The 17,732-nt window shown below is 39.3% G+C and overlaps 1 protein-coding gene across 14 annotated transcripts in view; it reads right to left on the bottom strand.

Annotated features, from left to right (window-relative positions):
- ATP2B2 (ATPase plasma membrane Ca2+ transporting 2) overlaps positions 1-17,732 on the bottom strand; it is a 442,871-nt gene that overhangs the window by 389,954 nt on the left and 35,185 nt on the right. The window lies entirely within an intron of this gene.

Genomic DNA, 17,732 nt, shown 5'->3' on the forward strand with positions numbered 1-17,732 from the left:
AACTGCCATTTAGTTTTGTGAAATCTGAAACAATTAATTGTTAAATATTGAAAAGAAACTACTATATTAGAATTTGTTACCGTGTTCTGGAATAACTGTATATGGCCTTTGATTAATGTCCAGCAGATGCTCCAGTACCATCAAAACCCCTCTTTGAGTCTCCAATGCTTTTACGCTGCCTAATGCCTCACCTTGATACTACAACGATTTTTACTATTTTAGGGAGCATTTGCAGCAAATAAAGAAATCCCTCCTTATCCCTAGTCTCCCCTTTTATTTCACTAAAGCACTATTACAGTTTGGACCAAAGTAATTATGATAAGAAGTTTTAAAATGTTCCTGCAAGAGACTAGGGTTTTTTTTCTTGTATAAGTGTCCAATACTCTTAGTCTATAAAGCCGGACTATTTTATGGCCTTTAGCCATTTATTTACATGTGAACATCAACCTCATCCAATGTGAAATTTAAGAGTCAAATTTCAGCTACAATTATTGATACCTTTCCTTTCCAAGATAGTTGGCTATTAGAAATTAAAATGAAAGTAACAGGTGTTAACAGCACAAATATTAACTGGCATTTACTAAGACATCATAAATTGTTTGTCTAGCTTTCCAGAGACGTAATATAATTTTCCACAAAATCCCCAAAAGACATGAGCATTAGAAGACTGTTAGCATAAAAATATACAAAATACTCCTATATTTGTGCCATGCAAAAGGTCAGTTCTACACCATGGTGAACAGTTTGGCTATAATCCAACAAAGCATTTAATTATATGAGACAAGCTAATGCTAAGCATGCCTTTAGCTGCTTTTTCAGGCTATAGTTAACACATTGAATCATGCAGGGCACTCACGTAAAAAGTCAGCACTAAAAAAAAAATATTTCTAATTTCCAAGAATAATTAAGCAGTTGACTTTAAAAAAAAAAAAAAAAATCAATCAGTAATTTGATACTATTATTATTATCAAAATTATACCTTCCAAACAGAGCTTCAGGAATTGCAAAGCTATGTGCTCCAAAGTCAGGTTACAGTTGGGTATTAGGTTGTTTGGTCTGGGGTTTTTTATTGGTTTGTATTTTTTTTTTACCTCACCACAAAATAATCCCTACTTATGTACAGCTAGCAAGAGGCCCTCTTTCAACTCAAGCGTAAAAAGCCAAATCAATTTCAATACAATTGTATTCAAAGTGTCAGTGGCTACAAGTACTTCTTATTATGAAAGCTCTCATACTGCATTAAATTTCATGGAAAAATTAGCATCTTAAGCCTGCCAAAAAGACCCCAAAACAAAACAATCCACCTCTCTACATGTATCTTTCCATAGCCCATCAGAATTAAAGACAAATTTCAAGTTAGGATAGAGAAGGGTGTCCTATAAGCATGCTTTATTTGCTTTCTTGTTCATGCAAATGCTCTGGCCATTTTTTGTTAATATATTTAATTATCATATGACCCACTATTCTAAGGGCTAAACAAAAGGCTGAAGGACCAACAACAAAAAAACCCCAAACCCCAAGAACATGCCAGAAACATTTATATTGTTAGCAAAGGCTGTCTCTTAGTACTTCACTGTCACTTCTACTCTTTTTGCCATATAAACAATCTTTCCGGTTCTGCTCTGCAGAAGGTTTCCCCCATCATTATTATTGTACTGTTTAAGTAACTATTCTGGGTCTACAGACAAATCAGAATTATCATTATTTTACATGAAAGTACTACAATAAGAAAGAAAAATCTGTTTTTCTATGAAGTGTATGTCCAAGTAAAACAAAATTTATATATATATTTTTATATATACAAAGACATATTCACACATCAAGGTTTCGGTATGTTTCTTTTCTAAAGATGACAGCCATAGCCTGTAGGAGACTAGCAATGCCATGCAACAGTCCATGAACACAGAGAGAATACACTGCACATCCAAGAATATTCCAGCTAGTCAAAATCAATTCTGTTGGTGCTTCAGTCCCAGATCTATTCTGGCATATTTTTTTTTACCTCTATTGCACACAATGTTTCAGACACCATCTTGCTTCATAATGAAGACCTGAATTGCAGACAAAGTGAAAGCAGTAAAGCAGAACAAACAGCTTTGATTATCTTCTTCAAATATTGTTATGTTGGCATGAAAGTGTTTGGCTCTCACAATGCCTTTTTTATTATTTGAAACATGAATAGGTTCAGAGGAACAGAAGCACAATGAGGACAATTCAGTATATCTTTCATACAGACACGAATCCATTGTCAGTGCTTTCTACATTCACCAATGCAAAGGTCTAATAGGAAGTCCTTACTATAGAGCATATCCACATCCCACAGCAGTAACCAGAATTATTTTACCAAGAAGAAATCAACTCAAGAAAAGTCTTCAAGTTCATACATCTGAATAATTTGCCTATATGTATAAAATTACATTGCCTCCTGAATATTTATACTATCAGCATATACAGTTTCAAAAAACAATCCCATAAAACAGCTAGCATTAGCTGTTCTGGCTGAGGTAGGTCCAACAAAAGCAGTAAAAAAATCCTCTCAATTTAAAAACCATACAGTACTGGTACCATTAAATTCTTTTATTAGAAGTCTTTGAGGGATTAACAAGGAAAGAAATACCAGGCCAAAATTCACAAGAGTATTATAAACATTTCAATTTTATTTTGCATTCTTCTGCCACTCGTTAGCTCAAGGATGCAAGAGCTCCTGGAAAAAAAACATTTAGTATTTGACAACACAGATATTACATCTAAACAAATAAATTTATTTTCTTAATTTTTTTTAAAGGTACTTTCTCAATTTTCTCTCTTGATTGACCAGCTATTCTCTCTCAATTGATGAGCTTTTCTCTATATGGCGTGTGCTAACTTAACTTCTACCAGTTTGCCCCATCAGCTTTCCAAAATAAATTTTCCTCCTTACTCAATAATAGCTCTATGAGTATCACACATTCCCCTCAGTACCCTTGAAATAGTGCCTTGCTATTCCATCTGAGGAGAAAATTCAGTATCAAAGATCCAATCTCCACAGACCTAAACTGTAAGGGAAAAACAAACACTTGGGAAAAGGAAAGCTGCTTTGAACATCAAGAAGGAGATTCAGAAAATCTCTTGCCACCTGGAATCTTTAGGCGGACAAAGCAAGTACATTTTAAAAAACATTTACTGTTTTAACATTCATTTTCAGAAATGGACAGCTAACATGTACATGCCACTTTAACCACTAAGTATATGGTGAAATAATGAAACCAGAGCATAAGCGGAACATAGGGAAGACAAAGTTTCACAAACCTGTCATTTACAGTGCTTCTCTCACAGCTGCTCTCCAAACTAGAATGCTACTTTCCAAAATAAAAACAGGATCCCTAACGTAACAATTTTCCTCAGGTTCATCTACAATTTTCACAGTTCACGCAGGCCAGAGAGACAACTAGAAACGCAACATTCACTAAAACACAGGATCCTAGCTAAAGCATGCATTAATCAAAGATGTCTTTCTCCAAGTCTCCTTGAAGTGTTTATCCATGCACATTTAGAAACAGAGAAATAAGCATCCATATAGCACAATTACCTTAAGTTTCAGTTAAAATGTACTACTACTAAAACTTGACATTTCCAGGAAGAAAATGGCTTAAATAAACCATTCAGCTTAAATATATACCCTGTCAATACAAGCAGCTCTCTTCTTTGAGAAGATACCAAATCAATTCTTTCATATGCTGCTCCACTGCTGCAAGAGATTATTTTTTTCTAGGGGAATAGGAGAGAAATAACCTAGAAGATCATCCTTAAAATTTTACTAGAATTTTTGTATATAATTCCATTACTATAAACTCTGCCCTGTCTTACTACTTCTGACTCTAATACACTGTTGAATATGCCATTTGTTATTCACATCTGGTAGAGCATTATTCACCCACATTCATTTTTTAACCTATACTATGCTTTATAAAAAGAATAAGTAGATTTTCAGACGGGATGAGATGGCGTATCCATTGGTATAACATTAACGTCCACTCCTCTTCAGTCTTTTCCATTCATAAGAAGTCTTTTCTATTCTCAGTGTTTTTACAAATGAGCCTTATGAAGAAAGCTTTTAAGTCATTGTCTTGCCATACTTGCTATACTTCATGTATACTTTTAGAAAGTTTCTACACACATGTTGCTTTCTACAGGAGATTTTGAAGAAAATTTTTTTCTACATGAAATAGTAAAAGCAGATGACTTTGTCAAAATCTAAGACATGAGGTCAGAAAGTAAAAAATTTAGAGTTATGTACTACAAGAGTGATTACTGTGAGTCAGTCAAAAACTATCATAGCTGTAACTTAGAAATCATCACCTGGGAAGAAATCTGAAGACTCTTGAATAGTAGAAAGACAACAGCAGAAGGCAAAACTGAACTAGAAGGCTGTAAGCAGAAGGAAAGAGCTTATTAAACAGCACAAACTAAGAGGAAAAAAAAAAACAAACAAACCTTTTTTTCAGACCCCCAATATTTGGTCCAGCCAGCTTTAATCTTCCCCTGAAATTAGTCATCAAGATACAGCCAACTTTCATGGATGAAACAAGAGAATTGACATAATCTTTTCAAAGCAAGGGGAAACATCACTTGGAGTTCTGTAGATAGATGTTCTCTGCCAATTTAAAAGCAAGTTTATTTCAATATAGATACATACATATAGGGCAAGTCTTACATTTGCATATGGTGTTACATTCAGTTGCATATGGTATTATATTCAGTTGCATGGGTAAGAGGTTTTTATTTAGTAGTATTTCCCAGTGATATATATTAAAAAATAATACTTGTTTAAAATTTTTTTATCTCACAAGCGCAAGTAGAGGAGAATTCAGTTCAGAATTTGGTACTGTCCTCAACAGACTTAACCCACTATCAGAATCAATGAAGGAACAAGGAACACAATGATGATGCTAAAAGCTAGCACTAGCAAAACTCTAAACAAGAAAGATGATCCAACTTCTCCAGTGACACAACACACTAAGTGTAAACCAGCTGGAAATTTACTGTCTTATGATTTGGTATGCTAGGTGTTCAAACCACAGCTGACTTTGGCATTTTCTTTCCATTGACGACACTATGGCTAAATACTTACTGAACACAAAAGTACATACACTAGCTTTAGATACCCCAAAGAATCTACGTTAAAATAGCTTTTTAACAATACACACAAAATATGAAAAACTTAGCAGTGGAACGTAAGGAAAAGATGAAGATTTTTATTCAAATGTCCAAAACCCAGGAATGTTCAATATTCTGTGGTAGAAATAGAAGTAATGAAGAAGTGGAAATTAGGCAAACAATGCACAGGACTTCATCCATTTACATCTCAAAAAAGAGTTGGCAATATGTTGATCAATTATATTTTATGTTAATGTTATGCATTTTCTTCCAGCAGTTCCTAACTCCACTCAGTGCTAAAGCTTTCCCAGTATCTCAACAAAATACCACGAGAAAAATATGCACATTACTACAAGTATTCCTTTCTTTCCTCATTCTCAAAAGAATGACCATGTGTGCTCTGTGAAACAATCTGGTATGCTAAGCCATTTCCTTAAATACTCTTGTCTCCAACTGCCTACCTTGCCACAAGTATTGTCCACAGAAAACTATCCCATAGTTGCTAGCAGTCTTACATAAAATGTAGTACTGTCTTAAAAATTCTTGTAGGGGGAAAAAAAAAAAAACCAAACACCACCCCCCCCCCCCACCCTACTCCCCCCCCCCCCCCCAAAAAAAAGCAAGAGAGAGAATAAAATATTTACAAAGGTATCTTTTCACTCCTGTGAATTTTTAATTACTGAATAATAATGCAGGTCTTAAAAAGTATTGCCTGATAAATGATCACTGCCCACTACAGAGACTCTCAAGTATCACATCTGTTAAAATTTCATGGAGACAGAGGCTTTAATGATGTCTGAAAATTCTCTATTTTTAAACACTGAGATTAAATGGAAAAAGAAAAAAGCATAAGGAAATTATTTGGAAAAAGGCTCATTCAGAAAATGGTGGATAAAATCAAGAGCCTTAATGAAAAGTGAGCATTACAAAAGAACTGCAAACTGATATTGTAAGTCACAAATACAGATTTACAACAAAACCAAAAATCACATCTACTATAACGTAGCAAAAGTACTACTGCATGCACAGAGTATTGGTGTTAGTTCCTATTGCAGAAGATCAGAAGTACTATTTGTCCATGAGGACAGGCTTCACTGAAAGAAATTTTTTTTAATCAGTCACTCTCAGCACTAAAAATGAAATAAAGGACTTCATGGTGCAAAGCAGAACACAATGGTAAGACACAAGCACTTGAACAGAAACATAAGATGAAGAAGAAAGCATCATGCATGTCACTGCATATTTTACCTATAAAAACCTCTGCCTTTCAGAGAAAGACATTTTATTATCCCCAATCATGTGGCCACGTGTCAACAGTATTGAATAATGACAAGAGACCATGAGTCTCTCCACTCCCTTCACCAAAGCATGGTGGTTCTTCCATTAAAGCCAGGGACTCATCTCAAACTCCCAGTTTTTAATACCCTGTTATAGATACCATACATTACAGAGCTTTACAAGGAAGAAGCTCCGAGATACAGCACAATTTTTTATTTTCCTCTCGCTCTAAATTGACTGTCTTCCATTGCTTCATAACCTCTTTCAACAGAACGACAGCCTAAGCAAATGACTCCTCACCCCATCATGACAAAATTAATTCTCTAGCCTAAGGCAAACAAACTACATTAGAAAACAGATCTCTAAAAAAAGCAAGTTAACTGCCAAAATCAGCTTCTGCTAAAATGTTTTAATAATTACTATTTTTTCCAAATGAACATATTTGTAATAGATGAAAATGAACATGGCAAGCAGAAAAATAAAGTGAGAAAATACTTCAAATTTTTACTAATGGAAAAATCTCTTCGGAAAAGAAAAAAAAAATTTGCTACACAACATTGTTTACAGAGTTTGCATAAGATCCTATATACTAATATTTAACAAGCTGTGTATTTTCATGAGGAAAATGTGTTTTATAATTACACTTTGGGTTTTTTTGGAGAAAAGCTAACTTAATGAACAGAAAACAAAGCCATCAACATGATAGAAAAGAGGTAACATTACTGAAACACAAAACATTTTATTCCCATTAACTAGTTACTTATTATCTTTGTTGCAAATGAGTATCACAGAAAATACTATTTTAAAATAACCAGGTGAATCAAAAACAAACCTAGTGAGATGTCCATCATGTACCTGTGACCCTTTAACAAATTAAAAAACATATTGACAGTCGTAAAACTGGAACTCAACGAAATCTCAGAATAACAAAGCAGAATAATTGTTACAAAAATAAATCTCTAAATCCTCTTAAAAATTAAAAGACAAACAATATGCTCTATCATTTCAGCAAAACAGTAAAATACTCCTTGGGAAATCTTATGCATTCTACATTAAGTCTATGGACTTAATTTAGACCTGCATCTGCAGGTCCTGATTGAACTGGTAGATGAAGTTGCTAAGCCACTATCCATCATATTTGAGAAGTCGTGGCAGTCCGGAGAAGTTCCCACTGACTGGAAAAGGGGAAACATAACCCCCATTTTTAAAAAGAGAAAAAAGGAAGACCCAGCGAACTACAGGCCAGTCAATCTCACTGCTGTGCCAACAAGATCATGGAGCAGATTCTCCTGGAAACTATGCTACAGCACATGGAAAATAAGGAGGTGACTGGTGACAGCCAACATGGCATCACTAAAGGCAAATCATGCCTAACAAATCTGGTGGCCTTCTACGATGGGGTTACAGTGTTGGTGGATAAGGGAAGAGCAACTGATATAATCTACCTGGACTTGTGCAAAGCATTTGACACTGTCCCACCTGACATCCTTGTGTCTAAATTGGAGATACATGGATTTGACAGATGGAGCGCTCGCTGGGTAGGGAATTGGCTGGATGGTCACACTCAAAGAGTTGCAGTCAGTGGCTCAATGTCCGAGTGGAGAACAGTGACGAGTGGCGCTCCTCAGGGGTCAGTATTGGCACCGGCGCTGTTTAACCTCTTTGTCAGCAACACGGACAGTGGGATTGAGTGCAACCTCAGCAAGTTTGCCAATGACACCAAGCTGTGTGGTGTGGCTGACATGCTGGAGGGAAGGGATGCCATCCAGATGACAGGCTTGAGAGGTAGGCATGTGCAAACCGCGTGAAGTTCAATGAGGCCAAGTGCAAGGTCCTGCACATTGGTCAGGGCAATCCCAAGCACAAGTACAGGGTGGGAGGAGAATGGATTGAGAGCAGCCCTGAAGGGAAGGACTTGGGGGTGCTGGTTGACAAGAAGCTCAACGTGACCCAGCAATGTGCGCTTGCAGCCCAGAAAGTCAACCATACCCTGGACTGCATTAAAAGAAGCATGACCAGCAGGTCGAGGGAGGCAATTCTCCCCTCTGCTCCGCTCTTGTGAGACCCCACCCAGAGTACTGTATTCAGCTCTGGGGGCCCCCAACATAAGAAGGATGAGATGGACCTGTTGGGGTGAGCCCAGAGGAGGGCCATGAAGATGATCAGACAGCTGGAGCACCTCTCCTAGGAAGACAGGCTGAGAGACTTGGGGTTGTTCAGCCTGGAGAAGAGAAGGCTCCAGGGAGACCTTATAGCAGCCTGCCAGTACCTAAACGGGGCCTACAGGAAAGCTGGAGAGGGACTTTTTACAAGGGCATGTAGTGATAGGACAAAGGGTAGTGGCTTTGAACTGAAAGAGAGTGGATTTAGATTAGATGTAAGGAAGAAGTTCTTCACTGTGAGGGTGGTGAGGCACTGGAACAGGTTGCCCAGAGAGGTTGTGGATGCCCAGTCCCGGGAAGTGTTGAAGGCCAGGTTGGATGGGACTTTGAGCAGCCTGGCCTAGTGGAAGCTGTCCCTGCCTATGGCAAGGGGGTTGGAACTAGATGATCTTGAAGGTTCCTTTCAATCCAAACCATTCTACGATTCTATGATCCTGGGGATTATTTTATTTTGTGTTTACATCTGAGGTCATGTACAGTTTTGCTGCAAGTTATTTTCCTTTAGAACCTATAAGGCTGTAGCACCTCAAACTTTCTGACCTTGAAATACAAATATCTACGTTCAAACACAGAAAATCTTCTGGCACCCACTTGAGTAAGATATCTAGTCAAACTACAGAAATTTAAATAAATAGAACTTTCTAAATTCTTTCCTTTTGTGCTTTATCTACATAGAGTAATCATACTGTCTCTGTTCCCAGGTAACAAATCAAACTTTTCATTTTGCTCTGTTTTAAATCCCCTGACTACTCCAAAGTTTGCTTTTCCCCCCCACCCCCCGCTTCTTTTTTTATAGGCCTTACTTTCTTTTACAAGAGAAAAACTTTAATCTCTCTTACAATTCCTACTGCAGTATTGTGTTTGGATTCACAGTGTCAGAAACACTGCCAGCCATCACTAATGAATCTGCTGTTCTCAGTAGGTAGAGCTCCGATACAAGGCAGAGGTGCAAAGCTGGATTCACCACATTAACACACCCACTGGGTCTGAGGAGAACCATCTCTTTTAGTATCTGTGGGACAATGGAGAACATCCCTTCCCTCTGGTGAGGTCTTTCTACACAAGCTTCAAGGTTCTCAGGAAAGTAGAAGAGAAGAAAATGGCTTTGTGCCACTGATACCTCTCCCTTCACACTGGACTTCCCCTCCAAGCCTCAGAATTTTAGTGTCATAAAGGAAACGGCACTTTCTATGGATTAAGGCACTGGAGATAAAGTATAATTGCCATGGTCTTTATAACCAAATGCATCCAAAACAGTGAGGTTTTTATCCCACAGTTTTCATTAGCAGAGCAGTTCTAGCTTTAAGTCCAAATGGAAAACATAGGAATATTTATAGTACCTTAAATAAGTAGCAAATAAAAGCTTTGAAATACTACTGGGAGAAATCAGTTTAATAAAGCAAATAGTTACAATTATTCCTTCAAATGTGGAGTTGAAAATATTTCTGGCAACCACCTAGCAACACAAAACCTATGAAGAGAAACTAATTTCAAAATAATTTCCTCCCTCTAATTTTAACAAGAAGAGCTAAAAAGACATGGCAAAGGCAAACAGAGGAGTGTCACTTTCCCACATGTTCTTACCTCCTAGATCTGAGTGACTATGCACCTGCCACAGAATGACTGACACATTATGCAAGTTGAAAGCAATTAGTGCAATCAAACACAAACTAGGCAGATTACAGACTAGGAAACCAACAAGAAAAATGCTTTCCTAGCAAACGTAACAACCCCCAAACAGCTCATTAGTGCGTGACAAGGATGTCCAAACTGTAGTCTGTAGAAAACTTGTGGTTCTTACACCGAAACTTTTCTTACCAAATTTTGAAATGCGAACATTGCTCCACAGGCTGTGCAACACCTGCCTCACAGCTACTTGTGGTACTTTTGGCAGCTCCAGGAACAGGCTAAGGTAAGCCACAGTGTCTCCAGCAGCTCTCCTTGCCCTGCTGGCATCTCTGCACATCGCAAGAAAGACAGCCAGCAGCTCTGGCTGCTCCGGTTGTATCCCACTTGCCACACTGCAGGGAGCTGAAGGAGAGGAGGGAATCCTTTAGCTCTTCCCCTTCGCAGCTACTTGGGCATCAACATGATAGCAAGGAGGAGAGAAAGGAAGCTGCTTTGCTGGTTCTTGTGTTAATTGCTAAAGGCAAAACAAGCACCAGCACTGTTCTCGTTTGCTCTAGGCTGGCTGGCTTCCCATCCCCAGGGTTTACTGCTGTAAATAAGCAGATCCCAACCATATAGTTGCTTCCTCATCCTCCTGCAGCATCTTGTTGCAGATGTTGCCAAGAAGGAACCAAGGACCTAGTTACATTAATTCTATTCCTTCCATACACCCAACCTCTGCAAAGAAGTATTTGCAACGGGAACTGCCAGCAGTTTCAAAATTAATTTCTCCAGCAGAGCAATACAACGCAAATAAGGTGCCTTCCTCAAGTAATAGCTATGACTTACTGACCTTGCTAGAATATACACTTAGCCTTCAGACTGAATGAATTATATCATTGGTGCCGAGCAAAAGGTATCACCAGAAGCTGCAATCAATCCAAGACGCCATTTGCTTACTTGCCAAAGGACACCCTAGCAGTGCCCCAAAAAGAGTGCCCTGGCTTCGCACGTCATCCATGCTTAGCAGCCCTGCTCACAGGGATAACCCAGCAATGAGTCTGCAGTCAGGAAGTTTTCTTTTTCCAGGTGTACTGGGTGTAAACTCCCACATTTTGGTAGCAAGAGGACTGCGAGGCTGCCTCTGTGGGAGGGGGCTGGGGCTGCCCTGCGCCAGTCACAGCAGGTTCCAGCAGGTTCCACAGCAGACCCGCCCCCGGCCAAAGCTGAGCCAATAGGGGGAGTCTGTGGTGCCCCTCAACCAATCAGAGGAGCTTGTGGCGCCTCTGGGAGAACACGCCTAAAAGGCGGTAAATGCCAGAGAAAGGAACGATGACGCCATGGAGGAGCTGGTGACACGCCTGGACGGTCACCAGAGCTGAGGAAATGATTACGGAGGAAGGAGCAGTGGACGAGTGAGGAACAAGGAGCAGGAGAAAGAAACTGCCGCGCCCTGACCCCAGCCTCTTGTGCCACCCCTCACCTCACCCAAGGGAGGAGGTGTAACCCGCAGCAACAACGAGGGAAGGGAGAGGTGTCTGTGGTGAAGGTGAGCCAGGCAAAGGGGAGGAAAGGGGTTTTCTTTAAGTGTTTCAGTGCTTGTCATCTGTGTTTCCCAATCAGTAATCAAACAATTAAAATTAAGACAGATTCCCTGAGTTCAGTTCATTTTGCCCACAACCGTAATTGATGAGTGATCTCCCTGTCTTTATTTTGATCCACAAGATTTCTGACTCCTGTTCATCCTGTTTTGTGCCCCGTCCCACTGTGGGGAAAGAGCGAGTGAGAAGCTATGCAAGTGCTTTGCTCCTAGCTGGGGCCAACCCATCACACCAGGGCAGACGGTCAAGGACTACGTGGTCATTTCATCTGCCCTATTCCATAGCAGCGTGCACAATCTCCATCGTTAACGGAGTGGAATTGTAATTACACATCCTAGCTTGGAAGGCACCAAGGACATGAACAAAGCCTTCAGTCCTTCCCGCTTTCTTCCAGTAAACCACAGCAGCTATAGCTTTTTGGTTTTCTGCTATAGATCTCAAGGTTCAGACCAGGTCCCAAAAAGTGTTTGTACACTGCAAGGTACGGAACAGACATTATGTAAACATTTCTACGGCCAGAAAAGTGTTATACGGTTACCTGCAACCAAAGAGGTTGGCCTTGCATGCAAAAGTAATATCTTCCAGTCCCACATCCCAATTCACACCAACACATAGGTCTCAGCTTTACCTCATGTTACAGCTATGTTTTGCTTTGCTTACAGAAATAACAACTGTTTAGACAGCATGAACCCCACTCTCAAACTACTTTAGATAATTCTGTACTGGTTTGGAACTCTTTTTCCAAATGCATATGCCACTTACTTTCTCTTCCAACATGCTTCAGGTCTTGTCTATCTTGATCCATAACAATGAATCTTACTTAGAGGGTCTAAAACTTTTGCCTTTAATGTCTTCAGCTCAAAGCTTTCAAGCAAGGTCACCAGATTTTGCAAATTGTCATCAAATCCCCTCACTTGGCTGCCTTATTTACCTTTGAAGATGAAAAAAAACATAGCCAAGTCCTTTGGTCAACGGGATCACAGCATCCATAAATAATATTGCTGTTAGTATTCTCCAGTTTTACTTTTTCTTTAAAGAATTTGTATTACTTATGAGTCTACGCAATACTCTAATCACACTGTGTTACCTTTTTCTGTTAAGGAATCAGTACGTTCAGAGAACAAGATCTTTTTGCTTGTCCCGAAGGCCTGCAGGGACAGAGACATCTCATACAGGTCTATCTTGTAGGTTTATATCTACAGACTAACAGATCATAAATACAAATCATTTCTGAGCAAGTCCAGGAAGTTCTTTCTTTTTCCAGCATCTTGCTGGAAATAAGAATCTAACCTTTTCACTGAAAATACATCAAAGATAAATGATATAAAGCATATCTCCCCAAGACTGTATTTTACCTGCATTTAACCTTGTCCAAATTTAACTGTGGCCAACTTAGCAGAGTGTCCAGCCATTAATACATGGACCACAGTTCAGCTTTTTCCTCTTTCTCAGAAATAGGAATTGAGAACTTACATATAGCATGTATCCAACCTTGTACTTTGAATGCAAAATGCAAAGTAGTTGCATACATCTTCGTTTATGACTTTGTAAGTTCTCAACCTTCCCCTTATTTACCCTCAATTTTTCCAAAGAGCAAACAATCAAAACCAAAATGTTATGCTGTGTCAGCGCAACCTCAGTTGGAGGGCTAAGATTTATTTAACAGAAAGACAACGAATGGGTGAAAACAGAGAAAAAAACCTGGCTGAATTAATCTTTTTTGTTTGTTTGTTTTAATTTTAAGAAAGCATCCACGAAAACTACTCAGAGTATTAAAAGAATCAGCCTGCAGAAATAATAATCTTGTTTTATTTATAGTCAGGGTCATGGGAAATCTGTCCTGATATATAAAAAAATACAGCTTCCCAGATTAGTTTTGGTAATAGAATTCAAAGAACGAACAGCTATGGGAAAGTTTAAATTCTCATCAAATACACCTGAGTGTCCTTGTTCAAAACTTTGTCACTCATTAAGCAGCAAGTACAAAGGCAATTTGAAATGCTAGTGTACCCAGGACAAATTTTTGTGGTAACTTGGTGTTTACTAAGAGTACATGCATCTGTAGTGTTTACAGACTAGAGTTTGTGATCATGGTTAATTATGGCATGATTAAGATATTATTTGAATAATTAGATTGGGGGAGGAATCAATAAAATAACTTTATTAAATGGATTAATAAAAAGCAATCACTAACCTTTTATTAAATATCCTATATGTAGAAGTCTGCTGCACATGCTATTGAATTGGTTGTATCCAGCAGCACTTCTTATCCCTAAAAAAAATGTTGATGGCAAGAGGATGCCTGCCTTGTGTACTTATTGCTGTTAGGTGCTTCCGTAACAAAATTCATCTTCTGTCACTTCTGCTTCACAGTTTAAAAACCTGTTTATTCTGAGTACTGCATCAACAAAGTACATCACCACAAACAAAGCAGTGTTGAACTAAGCCTGAACCCCAAGACAGTCATTGACCTTGAAGAAATTATTCTGTCTCAGATCAGTTTATATTCTTCCATGCCCAGTCATTCACCCTGCTGCTACACTTGTGTAAGTGAAGCAGTTCTGTCCCCTATGGTATCATAACTGGAACGATAAGATCTTTGTTATTAATACACTTCTATCAGGACAGCCATAGTTCGTGACTTCAGACAATCTTCACAGAAATACTACCAGACTTGAGTCATATATGTCTCAGAACATTTGAGTATCCTCACAGAAACAGCACCTTACTGAAGAATCATTTTCATTCTTAATTTTCCTTTGATAAAGGTATGCTTTTGGTTTTATCCTTTCAGGAAAATCAATCACAGAAGCTGAATCTTAACAGTAAATCCACATAGTGGCATATTCTCCAAGGCATCCAAGCTACAAACTTACCATTTCTGGAGGCAGCTTTCTGCTAACCCTTGCACAATCTGGCAGACTGTGACCACAGCCTTGAACATAAGATATTAATTTAAAATAACAGTGGCAACATCAGCACATGTTCTAGCAGGCCCTCATGTCCTAGACCACAAGCAAGAGGAATAAGGATACCTATATAATTCTGTAAAGCAGAATCGTTATATTCTCTGCAGCATATTCAATAATCCACTCCGTTCTTGCTGGTCCCTGCAGGAACTGAATAGACCCTAGGTGACAACACCAAGATATACAAGACAAGCTCACTGTCACACAGAACAGGTGCCCACCGGCACTGAGGTGCCTCGGGAAGGAATCCCCTTTGTGCTGACTACCACAGGACTGTTTTTTTCTCTTCAGAAATGCTGCAATTATCTTTGTCAACACTGCAGGTAGGTAAAATGTTGGTGTCAGGTGCCTGCCAGCTGGAACGTAGCCTGGAATGCAGCACCAATGGTCCCAACTGTTCTGTATCTCTTCCATCACATTCTCAAAGACACAAGCTTAGCCACAGCGAAATAACTTTTTTAGTAAAATACGTTCATTAACCATTATGAGAATCTACAGCAGCACTCAGGTAGCACATGGTCTTATAGCACCACACTGAGATGTATTTTTTCTCATAGACATACACAAATACCTGCCTGCATACCTTATTTCCTTCATTCCTAAGGTTTCTCTCTACCCTTTATATCCCATGTCTGTTCCCACCTCCCATTTTCCTACCTTCGTCAAGAATACAGCTTTGTGTTAATGCCTTCATTTGACTGAATGTACATTGCTACTCAGTTCACGTATATAGTATTTACCTGTAGATTCTCAAATACATTATACGTATACTTAATTCAACAATGATAAATTGGACCTATAAGAAGTGCTATCCAGTATTTTCCTCCACTGGAAAGGAGTTAGCATGATGATAAAATTTCCATTTCTATTTGCCACCAACTACAATCACTATTACTTCACTTTGCCTGGAGTTAGCCAGATCCAGGGGTGTGGCACTGGGTTTTTTATTGGGGGGGGGGGGGGGGGGGGGGCGGGGGGGGTGTATTTGGGGTTGGGGGAGGGTTGGCTTTGTTTTAGTTTTATTTGGTTGGGTTTTGTTTGGAGTATTTTTTTAGTTGAAGGAGGGATTTAATGATGGAATCTGGTATTTCCTTGAAAAAATGTGGTTACTTAAAGCATGTGGGTAAGTTCCATTTCCCTGAACAAAACAAAAAACAGGTGAAAACTATTCTGCGTACAGCACAAAGCCTACTTCATGTCATTCTCCACCCATTTCTATTGCCTATTTCTCTGGGTCACCAGATTCTCCATTCCACTCGATGTTTCTCTTCCTGCATGCAGAGGTCCACCGAAGTGCAATATTCAGCCTTTAACGTTAGCAGTCTCCTGAGATGAATGGAAGGAGTGCAATTTATAAAAGGACCACGGATTCCACAGGATATTTCAAAGCAGATGTCACGCTCTTGAACAGTAACTGCATTTGTTTCCTTGCCATCTAAGCAGCTGTAAGAAGCGTTGCTTTGCTTAGTAAAAGCACGCACTCAAAACCAGACCTTATCTTTTTAATATACATTATAGCAAACCTAAAACCTTACAATACTGAATATAGAATTATTAAGAAACTATTACATTATTTATGCTAGAAGTTTCACAGCTGGCTTTTTTAGATGACTGCAATAAAAACCAAGGACTTGTGAATCTTCAATAATTTCAGAATCTATATTAAAAGAAAAAAAATTTACTGCATCTCAACATGGTTATGGATAAACAGTGGAATTGGTACAATACATGTTCACCTGTCATTCTGGCCAGGAACAGTACTTTCCAAGTTTTGCCTCAAAAGCCTTCCTGGTAACTCCGCGAGTATCTGAACAATAGAACCTAAGCCCACCTAAGGTGACAAAAGTTCTGATCACTTCAGGAGAAATACCCACATTAATCAACTATACATTTTCTAAGCACACAGAGCAGAAGGGCTCACACAGTTCGTTGCTTCAATAGGCAGGCTGACAGATACCAGAGATCATCTCAGTTCCCGAAACTATCCGTTTCACAGGAGACTGACACCAACCCTAAACATTAATGTTAATCAGTTGCTCCTCTTCACAGCTTTAGAATTTCACACAAACTGCTTCTCCTCAACAATACCTATTTGGTCTTATTGGCAAGGGAGGCAGAGTAGCAAATGTTGCAATGCGAGTACCAATCAATTCGCTCTTCGTCACTCCTACTATCCAGTGACCTGAATTCCTAATTTCCGTCACCACCTTTCCTATCTACCTTGATCATTTCTGTCCTTAGCACTGCCCAAGCACTATACAAAGCAAAGGACTTCTCTAGTTCTTGCCGTAGAGTAGGATAGTTCACTGAGCAACCTCTTATCACCTCCTGCTCTTCTGCCTCTCACGCCACAGGGGACTGCGTGTATTTTCTGTCATCAGCAAAGTCAAAACTCCTCCTGCTGACACATAGAAAACTTCCTCAACTTCCAGAATTGACTAGAAATTACCTACAGAAGTACCTGCAAAACAAGACAAACAGAAATAATTAAGATGAATGCAAAGCCCCCTTCAACCTAGCCAACCTTTTAGGCAAGCATAAACCCAGCTAAGAATCTGTGGCCAATTCCCACCAGCCCAACAGCCCCTCTTCGGAGAACCAAGACAGGGTGTTTGGGCTGTGTGGAGCTCCACACCCTCCCATGTGAATACAGCAGAGGGGTAGGAGGCTGGAGTTGCCTTGTACAGAGCTGTCACATTGCACTGCAAGACCGCAAAATCAGGGCTGCGGAAAACTGCCCTCATTCGCCACGGCTCAGAAGCAGGCATTTTTTCCACCCAGGCCTCTTCAGCAACATACATTCCCAGTCTTACCTAGCAAGACACGCATACCCATTTCAGCTGCACAGATGCGTAACTTCATCACATGCTTTTAAGACCAGAGGCTTAAATATTACACAGTGTCAGTGTTGTCACTTCTCCCTCCAAGAAATATTGCTGTCGTCCCACCTATATAAGTGTCATACTGTAACTGAGTTC

Source organism: Harpia harpyja, chromosome Z, assembly GCF_026419915.1.
Source record: "Harpia harpyja isolate bHarHar1 chromosome Z, bHarHar1 primary haplotype, whole genome shotgun sequence".
Taxonomy (NCBI): Eukaryota; Metazoa; Chordata; class Aves; order Accipitriformes; family Accipitridae; genus Harpia; species Harpia harpyja.